At 47.2% G+C, this 12,692-nt stretch overlaps 1 long non-coding RNA gene across 1 annotated transcript in view; it reads right to left on the reverse strand.

Moving 5' to 3' along the window:
• Window positions 1–215: 215 nt before the first annotated feature.
• Window positions 216–12,692, reverse strand: part of LOC306653498 — a 43,655-nt gene continuing 31,178 nt past the window's right edge. Inside the window, exon 3 of the long non-coding RNA XR_013761739.1 lies at window positions 216–4,254. This is a non-coding gene — a long non-coding RNA (uncharacterized lncRNA). The remainder of the gene's footprint in view (window positions 4,255–12,692) is intronic.

The following is a 12,692-nucleotide window of genomic DNA, read 5'->3' on the forward strand; positions in this document are numbered from 1 at the left end:
AGCTGAAAAGAGAGAAAAACATTCTTTGAGAACCACCGTAAAAATGTCTGAGTTTCCTTTCCTTGGTAAATTTCTGTGATACTGTGAACTATAAACCCATCATGTTTTCAAAATGATTTGGAGAAGGAACCATGAACTTGAGTGTAATGGGCTACAAGAGTCCTTGAGCATAAAGAATTTGACATCAAATTATCTTAAACTGAAAACCATCTTGGTGCATTTAAAACAGCATTTAATTTATAACAAAGCTAATTAACACACAACTCTTCAGACACAGATCAATTATATGAAGCAAGGTGCACCTGTATTAAAATTCCCAAGTTCACCACTGTGGAGAAGAACATCTGTTTGAATGGACCCTTAGACAGGTCAGGAGTTGCCAGGGGAAGAGAATGGTTGCAAAAATGTTCTGAACTTGAAGATAAAGGTCGCTTGTGAGCAGAAGTGTTTTTCTTCCCCAAAGCATCTGTCCTCCTAATCCATCCACCACTTCCACCCTGCATGAGAATCTCACTTCTAGAGGCAGCTGCTTCGTGTTCAGCTTGGTGACACCTTCAGAAGTTTTGCTAATAAATGCATATCAGAAAAGCATTCTGCCCATGGGGACCAATTTCTTTTTCCATCACCCGTGACTTCTCAACATGAAATTAAAGGCAGAAAGAAGCAGGTAATTGCAGCTGGTGGCAGCTCCTAAGACTCATCTGCTGCCAAGGGACCCGGCCTGTGTGTCTCGTTCCCTCTGCCTCTTCCACCTTCCATCCAGGGATGGAGCAAAAGGTGAGTCGGACTGCAAGAAGGTGCTCCACCCAGCCTGAACACAGGTCCCAGACTGACATTCTCAGGAAATTTCTAGAGTTAGGACACCCAGGGAGATTCCTCAGGCCTAGAAAGGTTTGAAGAAGGATATTGCCAGCCCTCTGTCCTAACCCAGGACTGTCAGTGATCCCATGGATTCCTCTACCCTGGTGGAAGAGGTTGAAGGACCATGTTCTCCCAGTCAGTAGGCTACTGACTGCAACTCCCCTCTTATCTTGGGGGAGATCATAAAAGTCAGGGAAGGTTTATCACAGTGCCCATCTCGCACTGTGATCAGTGACATTACCTGGTAACCTGGACACACTCAGGCGCCCCCCCAACCAAAAAAAAAAAAAGGCAAGAGAGTGGAGCTTTGAATATGAGCTATGAAGGAAATGTAAGAGTCAAGGTTATAGTCATAAATTTTGACTTGAGATAAAGAAAAGATGCAACTGCAGAGGTGTCAGGAGGAACCACTTCAGGGGTGGAAATCAGGAGTGCTCGTGTGGGGAGAAGGTAGTTGGATTTATGAGCCCTGATTTCAGGGGAGAGGGCTGGTCTGCGTTATAAACACGGGAAGTACCAGCTGCCTTGGACATTCTTTCCCCGGTGACTTCACACCTGGCAAAGGCCTCACTTCCCATTTGTGGATTGGATGCTCCCTCCTCGGGGCCCTGCCCACCTGCCCTCTCTCTCTGTGGAGACATGAGCTGGTGGGCAGTATGTAGACTTTTGCCCCCACAGCTGGGTGACTGGCTGGCAAGCTGTCTCCTGGTTCAGGCCCCACAAGGAATAGCCTCTGATAAGATTCTGCAGCCCTCTCATGGCTGCCCACCCACACCAGCCTAGTGTCACAGCAGGAATGTGGTGGCAGCTGGGTCCGAATCACAAGGCTGAAACACCCAGGATATGCAGTCAGGCTGGGAAGGGCCTCCTGGAAAGGAGTGGGGTGGGGGTGGGGCCCAAAGGAAATCAGTGCTGGTGACTCACTGCAGATCTGTGGACAGAGTGTGTGTTGCCAGAGAAAACAAATTCCTCCGGCAGGTTTATCTCCTTGTGGAGGAGGCACAATCAGCAGCATGAAGTGGCAGAGGAGGGAGGCCATGTGTTCTGCCCTGGCTGAACTGCCTGTGCCAGGATCAGCTGGGTCAGTCAGGATGAACAGCACCTGGCCCCAGAGGGTACCATGCAGGGCAGTGTCCCTCAGACCACACAAGCCAGATCTGTCCCAATCCAAATCATTTTAGAATAGGGGACCACAAGGAAGATGGAGCTCCTGTGGAAATGAAGAGGAGTAGAGGGGAGACGGTTAGAGCACATGTAGGCACAGAATTTCTGAGGTACCATGTAAATATCTCCACAGCGACTTGCTGAACTTTTAGCAGGAAACCTGTTAGGCTTGGCAATACTGGGTGGAGAGGAAGGGATGCAGTTCTCACCCGTGTGAATGGGGGTTCCTGGATTTGTGCAGTGCTCAATATGCCTAGCCATCCCCTGAGATGGAGACAGAGACCCATTCTCCATCTATGTGGCTGCAATTATGCAAGAAGAAATAGGTTCCCACCTCACTAGGTGCATATGGGAGAACCCATCCCTAGAGAGCCATATGAAGCATTTAGGAAAATAAGACTACTTGGGCCCTTCAAAATAGAGTCACACTTTACCAATGGCCACAAGGAACGACTCTTAGCTCTTCCTTTGCCCCATCCAGTTGTTCTCTAAGTGTGGTTCCCACTCTAGCAATACCACTAATACCTGGGCTATGAGGATGCTTGATGGTGCAGATTCCTGAGTATCTTCCATAGAGATCCCAATTTAGGTCTGGAGTAGGGCCAGGCAATGTGCCTTGTGAACAATGTCCGGTGATTCTGATGGAGGCCCAGCCCCTCCCCTTTGAGAACCACTGGCAGGAACAGGAACATCTGGTTCTAGCTGCACCTCCACTATATGCCCCCAGCGAGCCACTTCATCAGTCATGGCTTCACAGGTAACTCAGAGAGAATTCGAGCTGCCCTGGTCATCTCAATGCTGTCCCGAGACCTTTGAGAGATAGTTAAGACTGATTATCCCAAGGAGGTAAGACAGACATAAGGAATTGCTGGACTGTTCTCCCATCTCTGTGCAAAAGTATTTAATAAGAGTACCTGGCACAGCCAGGTGCGGTGGTGCATGCCTACAATCCCAGCAGCTCGGGAGGCTGAGGCAGGAGGATCACAAGTTCTAAGCTAGCCTCAGTCACTGAGCAAAGCCATAAGCAAATTAGCGAGACCCTGTCTAAAAATAAAAAAAATAAATAGGGGCTGGGATGAACCTCAGTGGTTAAGCACCCCTGGGTTCAATCTCTGGTACTAAAAAAAAGAAAAAAAGAAGAGTATTTGGCACAGGTGGTGCATGTAGTGGCTGAGACAGGCCCAGAGTGAATGGACACAGATTCAGGAAGTTGAGGGGAGGAGTCGTGGGTCAGAGCCAGGCTTTGGGGTGTGTAGTGGATAGGGGATAGCCCCTGAAGCCCCAGCGGCCAGAGCTGAGACTGAAAAGACAACAGCAGTCATGGGGGAGGGAGGCCCCTCTTTTCTGATGAGTTCCATAACCCTTGTGACTTTGGATTCTGTTCAGGTATCCCTGACCACAACTTACTGCAGCACTTAACCTGAACGGAGTTTCATTTTCTTACAGAGCAAGGCCAGAAGCAGACAGGGTGGTGGAGCTATGTGAGGAGGCTCCTTTGCGCTCCCGCTTCTGCTATCCCTAGTATCAACTCTGTCCTCAGAGTCGCCAGATGGCCACCCTGGCTGGACCCAGCTTCTGCATTCAGGCAGGAAGCAGGGAGGAGACAGGGCGGTGTCTGTGTCTGGAACAGCACACTTCCCCAGGCGCCCCGGCACCCTGCCACGTGCAGCTCATTGGTCAACTGGATCCTGTCCAGATCCCAGCTTCCCCTGCAACAGTGCTGTCTGCAACAAAATCCAGGTGGGAGTTGGGAGGTGGAGGTGAGGCAGGAGCAGAGCAGGCTCTCTGCTGGTCATGGTGGACTTGGGTACCTCCTGGTTGGCCTTTGTTTGGGCACTACGTTGCAGGGTCACAGCGACCCCACTCATAGATGACCAGGGGCCAGAACAGGCCCCTCAGCCACTTCTCTATGCCATACTCTGGCCCCATAAACAATATAGACACTTTTAAGAGCCAAATAAAGACAGGAGCAACTTGCTCCCTCTCCTCCTCAGTTTTCCTCTTCATTTCTCAGTGGAAACCTGGGCTCTCTGCTACGACAGGATTTGCATTCATGCCCTCCTAACTTGCATCTTTCCTGGGTGCTGGTGTCTCCCTCCAGCAGTTACTGGATCCAGAGCCCTCAGGTTCCATGTTTAGTAGAGGGGCTGGGCCTCTGCTGTGCTCTGGGCTTCCAGGATGTCTGACCTTGTGTAACCTTGTGGCCCTTGTCAGTCAGCACTTCTTCACCTGTAAAGGGGAGATAATAATGTTGCCTCCACTCAGGCGGAGGCTGGGAGGGAAGGCAAACAAAAGACCCAGCACTTGGCAAACCAAAACAGCCCTAGAAATGCTTCATAATCAAAATGCTTTTTCCTTCTTTTAAAAACAGAAATGGAGGGAGAGTGGAAAGGATAGAGAGAGGGGAACAGGCTCACAACTTTGGTGGGAGGAGGGAAAAGAGGCATTTACTGAAGGTGTGTTGAGAGGGGCCTGAGAATAGCCCCTCTTGGAGACTGAGGTACACTGTAGGGGACAGAGTGGCCAAGGGATCCTGCCATTCGGCAGGTGTGTGGTCTAAGGCATTGTGTTATTCCATGATTTGCAGGGTACCAAGGGTAAGATAGGTTTCTCTGGGTTCTGTGCAACAGCCACCAGGCTCACGGGGCTGCTGGAGGGGAGGGGACTGTGGGCATAACTCAATTCCCCTTATTTAGGCTCAAAGAGGTCAGACAGTGCCCCAAACTTCAGAGCAGGGAATTTGGGTCACCGCAATAATCACAGCCCCTGCTGGTGGGGCTTCTTCCTGCGGTGACAGGGAGGCTGTTCCAGGGACCCTGACTTCACCATCAGGACAGAGAGGTTTCAAATGACATTCACGAAACAGAACAGCCTGCCAAAGGACCACCCCATTTTCTTATTAAACAGGGTTTTACCTAGCAAGGTCTCCTCCCAGCATGCTGTTTGGCTCTCAGTTTTATAGCAGTGACTCTCTAGGGGCACAGACTCCCAGGAGTCAGGCCTGAGCTCTCCTGCTTGTCACAGGGAAGTCACAACCTTTCCATGGAGGCAGGTGTCGACTGTTCCTTTTGTGCATCCCTCTCACTTGGGGGGTAGAGTGGGCAAGCTGAGCCTATGGTGTGTGATTATACAATGCTCTAACACTGGAGGAGTTTGGAGCTTTGATCTTAGAGAGAAGAGAGGCTTACGGGGTGGGGGTCTGGTCATTGTCTTCCAGCGGGTAGGAGCTTTGTTCTCAATGTGGCTTGTCTTTCCTGTGAGTAGCTGACCTCATTGGGGAGAGGGGACAGGCAGAACAAAGCAGGAGAGACTGGCTTCTATACTGGGAGTGGTTTCCCGACCTACAGGCGAAAACAACAAATCACTGGCGAGGGTTGTAGAGAAGAGGTGATGGCCAGCTCCAGTCCTGGACCAGGGATTATTTTTATACATGACTATAAAAAATTATAAAACCAACACCTGTGCCTGGTGAAAATTCAAATACTACAGTAGTGCTTCTCAAAGTGAGGTGCCTGGATCAGCTCAGCAACACTTTGGAACTTTCTAGAAATGCACATTTTACCTCCCTTCACCCCAGACCTACTGAATCAGACACTCTGGGGGTGAGTCCAGCAGTCTGCGTTTCAAAAGACCCTTAGGGGTAGGGGTCCTGATGTCTCAGAGAGTCCAAGAACTCTGCAACAGAAGAGGAAACCAGAGAAAGTGAAAGACTCAATTTTGCTCCAGAGGGAATCTTTCTTTAGCCATGTCTTTGCACAAACGGAATCCTACCTGCTACATACTGCTCAGAACATCACCTTTACACCTGATAAATACATCCTAGATTCCCCATTCCCACCTCCTGCTTTGACATTCCTATCTCTACCCACAGACCTAGGTAGTTCTAAAACATATTCAGTTTATCAATTTATACTTCCTTCCAAAATACGGAGATTTTCCCTTTCCCTATCCTTTCTAGAATTGTGAGTCTTCTCTATCTTGCTGCTCTGACAGGTGAAAATAGAGACCTAGCATTTGGATTTGGGTTTCTTTGACTATGAATGCCTGGATGACCTTCTACTTGCTATAGCTGCTGACATTCCTTCTATGATTGTTTTTTCTCCTCCACTCCCCACATTGTTTTTCTTTAGGTTGGTGGACTTTTTCTTATTAGTCTGGAAGTCTTTATTATACATTAAAGAAACTGGTAATTGTTCTATGTCTCGAGTGGTTTTCTCTGGCATTTCTTTTTTTTTCTTTTTTTTTTTTTGCACCTATGAGTTGTGGTAATAGTCTTTATAATAATAATAACCACGAAAGGGTTTCTTTGTATGATGTTGAATTTATAAAGTTTTTATTTAAATGCTTCTGGATTTAGAAATACAAAAAAGCATTCCCCACCTTAATATTTTAAAAAATTCCCCATGTTTTCTTTAAGTTCATGATTAAGAGCACAAGCTTCAGAACTAGACAGCCTGTGTTCAAAACCGAGCTCTCCTGCTTCTTGAGTGACTCTGTGCCTCACTTTTCTACTCTCTAAAATGGGGATAAGGGCACCTCCTTCATAAACCGGGTAGGGTGTGGGAAACTCTCAGGGATTCCTCCTCAGATTTTCCATCTGAAAGTCAAAAGCTTCAGTTAACTGGAAAGATTAACTGGTGCCCCACTAGAGTGGAAGCCTAGACCAGATGGTCCTTCACAATTGTTTCCAGGATCTTCCAACTGCAAGAACAAGGGGCTTTCCCTGAACCTGAACATATGCTTACTTCCTTCACCCTTGATTCTTAACCCAGAGGCAGAACTTGCCAGGAAAGAGGTTCAGGTTCTGCCCCTGAGGTTGGCCAACCGGGAAGTCCCTCTGAGGCTGTTATGGGTTGCATTGTGTACCCTCCTGACATTCGTTGAAATCCTAACCCCTGGTACGTATTTGGTACCATATTTGGAGTTAGGGATCTTGAAAGAAATAATTAAATTAAAATGAAGTCATCAGAGAGTTACACATTCAGACCGGCTGGTGTCCTTACAAGTGGAAATTTGGGTGGGCTTGCGCATACACACACAAGCCCGCACGCGCGCTCGCAGCAATGGGGGAGGGGACACCAAGCAAAGACATAGCAAGAAGACAGTTATCTATAAACCAAGGAGCAAGACCTCAGAAGAAACCACCTGTCAATATCTTGATCTTGGACTTCCAGCTGTCAGCACTGTCAGAAAACAAACTTCTGTTGTTTAAGCCACCCATTCTAAGGTGTTTTGTTTTAGAAGCCAGAGAAGACTAATACAGACTAATACTGGACTTGCTCTGGGTAGTCCAGTTTAGGCCTCCCTGTCTCAGACTCTTTAGGCCCCAAATTGGGGTGGGAGTATGTGGATTATCTAGGTGTCTCTTTTATCCCTTGCCTGATACTGAAAACCATGACTCAGGTGTAGACAACTGTTCTCTTGACTTTCTCCTCTCCATAGTCACCAAATAATTTGAAAGACAATATGTGAGGCTTTGGGTTTGGACTAAGATCAAAGCCAAAGAACAGGTGCTCAGGCACAATGTGAGGGCCTTCCTACACTGGGTGTGGACAGGGCCATCCACGTGGACTTCCCCAAATCCCCAGCAGACTCTAGTGGACTGCAGACAGCTGCAGCAAAAACAGGTGTGGAGGCCACAGGAAACTGAAGAGGGCAGCACAGTAGGTTAAGGAAGGGGAAGAATGCTGGGGGAAAGACAAAATGTCACCTGGTTCTGAGTCACTCGGTCTTCCCAGCCAGACTGGGCAGGGCCACCTGTGGGTGGTGGGCGGAACTTCGTGTGGGCAGTGGGTGGTGGGCGGAGTCTCCTGTATCCCACCACTGCAAAAATATTACTGGCCTCCCTTCCTCTAACCCTGCAGCAGCCTGTCCTGACCCCAGATTGGGAGGAAACCAAAGCAAGGGAAAGAAAAGGGGGAGCTGGCAAATCTAGGGTAGCTGGATTGCAGGTTAGAGTCATCAAATTAGGAGACAGCCCTGCTTGGAGAGATGGTCTTTACTCTCCTTCACAGTCCTAAGGGCCCTGGGAAAACTTTTCTGCAGGCCAGTGTGGAGCAGGGCCTAAGAGGCTTTCCACAAAACCAGATTTCTGCCTCTTGAAGATGGCTAGCCTTTGCCTGGGTAGAGTCCCCACCTGCCACTCTAGGACTTAGTGCGTCAGGAGCAGCGTGGTGAAGGATGCACATTGCGATCTGGGCCTGAGGTCCAGACAAACCCGAAGCTATCACCTACCCTGCTCTGCCGGCCCAGGAACCCATGTCGACTAATGAACCAGCTGCCAAGGAGTGGCTCTCAGCAGCTGCCCTGGCCTTGCCAGGTGTGTGCAGCACTGGGCGGGCAGATAGCTGGGCAGGCCAGCTCCACTTGTAAAGGGTAATAACCCTAGGCTGCAGGATAATCGCCCTCTCTGCAGGCAGACGTGATCTCATTAGTAGTGATCAGGCAGAAGGTCGAAAGAGGACTCTTGCTCTTCCAGGTGGGGGAAGCTCTCCAGTCAGGGAAGGTGCACAGGTCTTCTGCTTCCAGGTGCAAATGGGGGAAGCTCCAAGTTTCATAGAAATAATGGAGGCAAAGGAAGGGAAACTGAGCAAACTTAAAAGGAAAGTCACTTCCAAAGCACTCCCTGAGCCAGTAGGCCCCTGCTGGACACTTTCCCAGGCCATGCTAATTCCCACCCTGTGCTCAGACTGAGTCCCCAGCCAGAATCCCTTCCTCTGTGGATCAGATATACCCTCCCTGCTGGGAAGAGTTCTCCTCCAGGCCACCCGCCCCTGGTATCCTTCTCCTATCCTTTCTCTGCTGGCACCTGCACTACTCGGATTGAAAGGAAAGAACTGTCAACACCTGACTACACTGGGACATCAGCTAAAGCTCGGGTTCCAAGATGTGTCCTGTATTATATCATGTCTAGTGTCCACTGAATTCTACTCTCTTAATCCCAAAGTTTGTTTGTTTGTTTGTTTGTTTGTTTATAAGGACACTTTTTGAGAACCTGGTGAACACGATGAAATTCTTTCCTTAAGATGTGCTTTAAAATACATTATGTGCAATATTCATAGTCCCTGGATTCTCTAAGTCTATCCATGGACCCTCAATCCAGTAATTTCCAGACTTCAGTGTACATGAGAATCATTAGGGGATTGTCAAAAATACAGAAGTTCAGGTCTTACTAGCTGGTTGGGGGCCTGACCAGGGAATCTGCATTTTGACCAGTATCCCAGACTATTTGGATGCAGGTTCTAGAACTTCACTTCGAGAAACACTGCCTGAGGAGTCTGTGGAGCACAGGTGAGGACCATGCTCCAAACCCAACTCCAGATGTGCAGGTCTTGACATCCCAAAGGAAACAACAAACTCCCTAACAGAAGGGACTGTGTCTTAAATCTCTGTATGTGGTCTCAGTGCCCCAGAATATTATCCATAAGCCCTCATTGCTTGTCAAAACTCAAGGTTCTTCAAGGAACAATCTGGAGGAAATCTACAACCCAGTCAATGTGGGCAGACTGTTTCTTCTTCTGTTGCCAAGGGGACCAAATGATGTTGCTCTTTTGTGTGATATGATGGAATTCTCTCCCCTTCTTGTCCATCGGGGCACTTAGGCAGGTCTTTGCAATGGAAGAAATAATTCCCAGGGCTCTTTGAATTCCTGCCTGGCTCCATTGCTGGGTATAAACTGCCAGTATGGGGACTGTGTTGACATTGTTATGCCTCTGTGTTAGCTAGTTTGAATTTGGAATTCTAATCTGATTGACTAAGTAACTTTTATTCTAATTAGAACAGTAGGGTTTGTTCTTAATCTGCAACCATTTAATCTTCTGTCTCATTAATTGTACAAAGGTTTTTATAAATATGTAGATTGGAAAGGGAGTAAAAGATTATTTGACCTTGAAAGAAACACATATAAAATAGGTGTACACTCTCCCAGCCTCCTGTTTCCTTTTATTATGCAGATGCAAAAATTGGTATGGCTCCAAATCAAGCTATTGTGGGTTATCGGCAATCTTGTAGCCAATTAGGGCACAGCATTCTGATGAGCCATACAAGTTTAATAATTAGTATAGTATTTACATGCGAGCTGCTTCCTGTGAATTTGCATGTAAATAAAAATGTGGCTATCAAAACTAGTCAGAAACAGCCTGCTGATGAAAAATGTCAAAAAGGTCCAAAGTGAAAAAGGGAAACACTAGAGAAGGAAAGGGTTAAAGGTCTCCAAACCTCAAGTTAAATCCTTTATGAAGAATGCTCATGTTAAAGGTAAATGGTCTTCTGAATATATAGCACATCTTTCTTTTGAGACATTGCTGATTTGTCCTCGATAAAGCTTAGACATAAAATCAGGACAAGCTGGTTTTCTGGTTAAGATCTTGATCCGACCACCTACCAGATAGAATGCTCTGAGTCTCAACTTCCTCATTTTTAAAATGGGAAACATCCCACCTTCCTGGCCTGGCAGGATTAAATTAAATGAGATTGAGCATGAAATTCTGAGTGCACAAAGACTTCCCAGAAATGTCTATTTCATCACATTTTTATTTCCTTTCTTCCTTCTAATAATATACCTCGAAGGCTGGGAAGAGTATTTTCTTAGCAGCTGGATTGACCCATAGGGAGAAACCTGTCCTTGATTCAAGGGAGCATGTTTGGGGAAAATAAAGCCTCCCTATTTAGAAAATGACCAAATTTTCTTGTACTGAGGGTGTTTTATAAGAACTAGGGAGATGGTGTTTTATAAGAACTAGGGAGATGGAACTTTGTGATTTGCTGGGGTTAGACCTGGTACAATTGCCCACACAGGATGAAAGTCCCTTGTCTGACATGCTTGGGACCAGTAGTATGTTGCACGTTGAATCTTTGTGAATTTGGGGATATTTTCATATGTATAATGAGCTATCTTGGGGATGGGACCCAGGTCTAAACATAAAATTCATTTCTATTTATATGCACCGTCTATACACAAACTGAGGTGATTCTAGCAATATTTCTAGCACACCTGCATTTTGACTGCAACCTGTCATAGAGGTCAGGTGTAGAACTTTCAACTTATGGCACCTTGTTAGTGATCAGAAAGTTTTGGAATTTGGAGCATTTAGGGTTTCAGATTTTTGAATTAGGAATTCTCAACCTGTAGTTCCCTTTCGCTTTCAGAGTGCCCATGAGAGGTCAAGGTAGATGAGACCACTGACCAGGGAAGAGTCGCATGCCTCTTGAGGAATTATGATGCTCCTGCTTTATGCCAGATGACCATCTCTCCTGGTTTCCCCAAAGTCTTCATTACCTTACTCCTTTTTGATGAATCTTCCATGAAGTTGAGTCACTGCCAGACATATGGATTGCTGAGAAGGACCTGAGGGAAAGTGTATGGAAGGAATGTGGGGCCCCTCAGGGGAGTCCCACATTTCCAGGAGTACTGCCTAGCCTGCACTCCCAGTAATGAACATCCTGGTCCTTAGAACGCTGCCATCATGGCCCAGTAACCACAATTGCATCCCCACTGTTGACCACCCCAGCTCTTCTCCAGGGCCCTTGCTGGGGTCCCAGCATTTCAAAGACTAACAACTCCCCATGCTCCCAAGCAGGCCATGGGTGGGATCCATGATCCAGCACAGCCCACCCACAGCTGTGTCTTCTGACTGGTCCCTCCAGCACCACCGGTTGCATGTTGGTGATACCATATCCCTGGTCACCTATTTTGGCACCAAGTACAAGACTCAACTTTAAAGTTCAGTTCCCAGTGACAATCCCGTCTTTAGGAAGACTCAGCCTCGTCCTTCTCCATGGGGGAACCACATACACTCTTCTCGCTTGATCCATTACTTCAGTGAGGGTCGTGAAGGGGAGATGTAGCCACCAAGTCACCCTCTCTCTGCCTCTACTCGATGATCTTATACCAGGCGCCTGGGTGTTGGAGCTGGCGGGAAGAGGACATAGCTGGGGAGGAGAGTGTTTTCCTGGCTAGCTCGGGGCGTGATTTTTGGCTCCTGGCCTTTGACATAGTTTACTAATCCTTTCCACTGCCAAGAGCCGGTGAGGAAGGGCATGTGTGACGAAGATGGAGTGGGGGGTGGGCTGTTTCTCCACTTGTAGTCTTCTGAAGCAGAAGAAGGGGGAGGGGTGACTTCTGGTTTTAATCTTTACATGTAGGGCAACTGAGAGCAGAAACATTTTAATGGTTAATCAGCAGTTTTCAGATGACGTATTTCACATTCTTCTTTGTATTCAAATGCCAGGGAGAGAACTCTGGCAAAAAGATCAACTCCATAGATGCTTGAGTGATGGAAAAAAAAACAGTGACACAGTTTTTCCATTGCAATTCAAAAAGATACAATCTTATGTTAGTACAAGGAAATGTTTATGAGCAGTGATATTAAAGGAGAGGCAAAACAAAAGTCGGTGTGCATACACTAATTAAAAGTGTGTAGAAACAGCTCTAAGTACATTAACCAAGATCAGATGGAATCTCAAAAGCTATGCCCCTGGTATAGCATTGGACTCTCTTTTGAGTGAGGAGTTAAGTTTTACGTTGTTCTTAAAAATATTAATCACTAATCTGGATTAACAGTTCCTGGAAGAGGGTGGCATTCCCAGGGGCTATCCAAGTGTTTCATGAACGTCCGGTGCTTGACTCTCTCCCTAAACCCCAGCCCAAGCACTGAGGTTACCTCCCC

This window comes from Sciurus vulgaris (genome assembly GCF_902686455.1).
Source record: "Sciurus vulgaris genome assembly, chromosome: 2".
Lineage (NCBI taxonomy): Eukaryota > Metazoa > Chordata > Mammalia > Rodentia > Sciuridae > Sciurus > Sciurus vulgaris.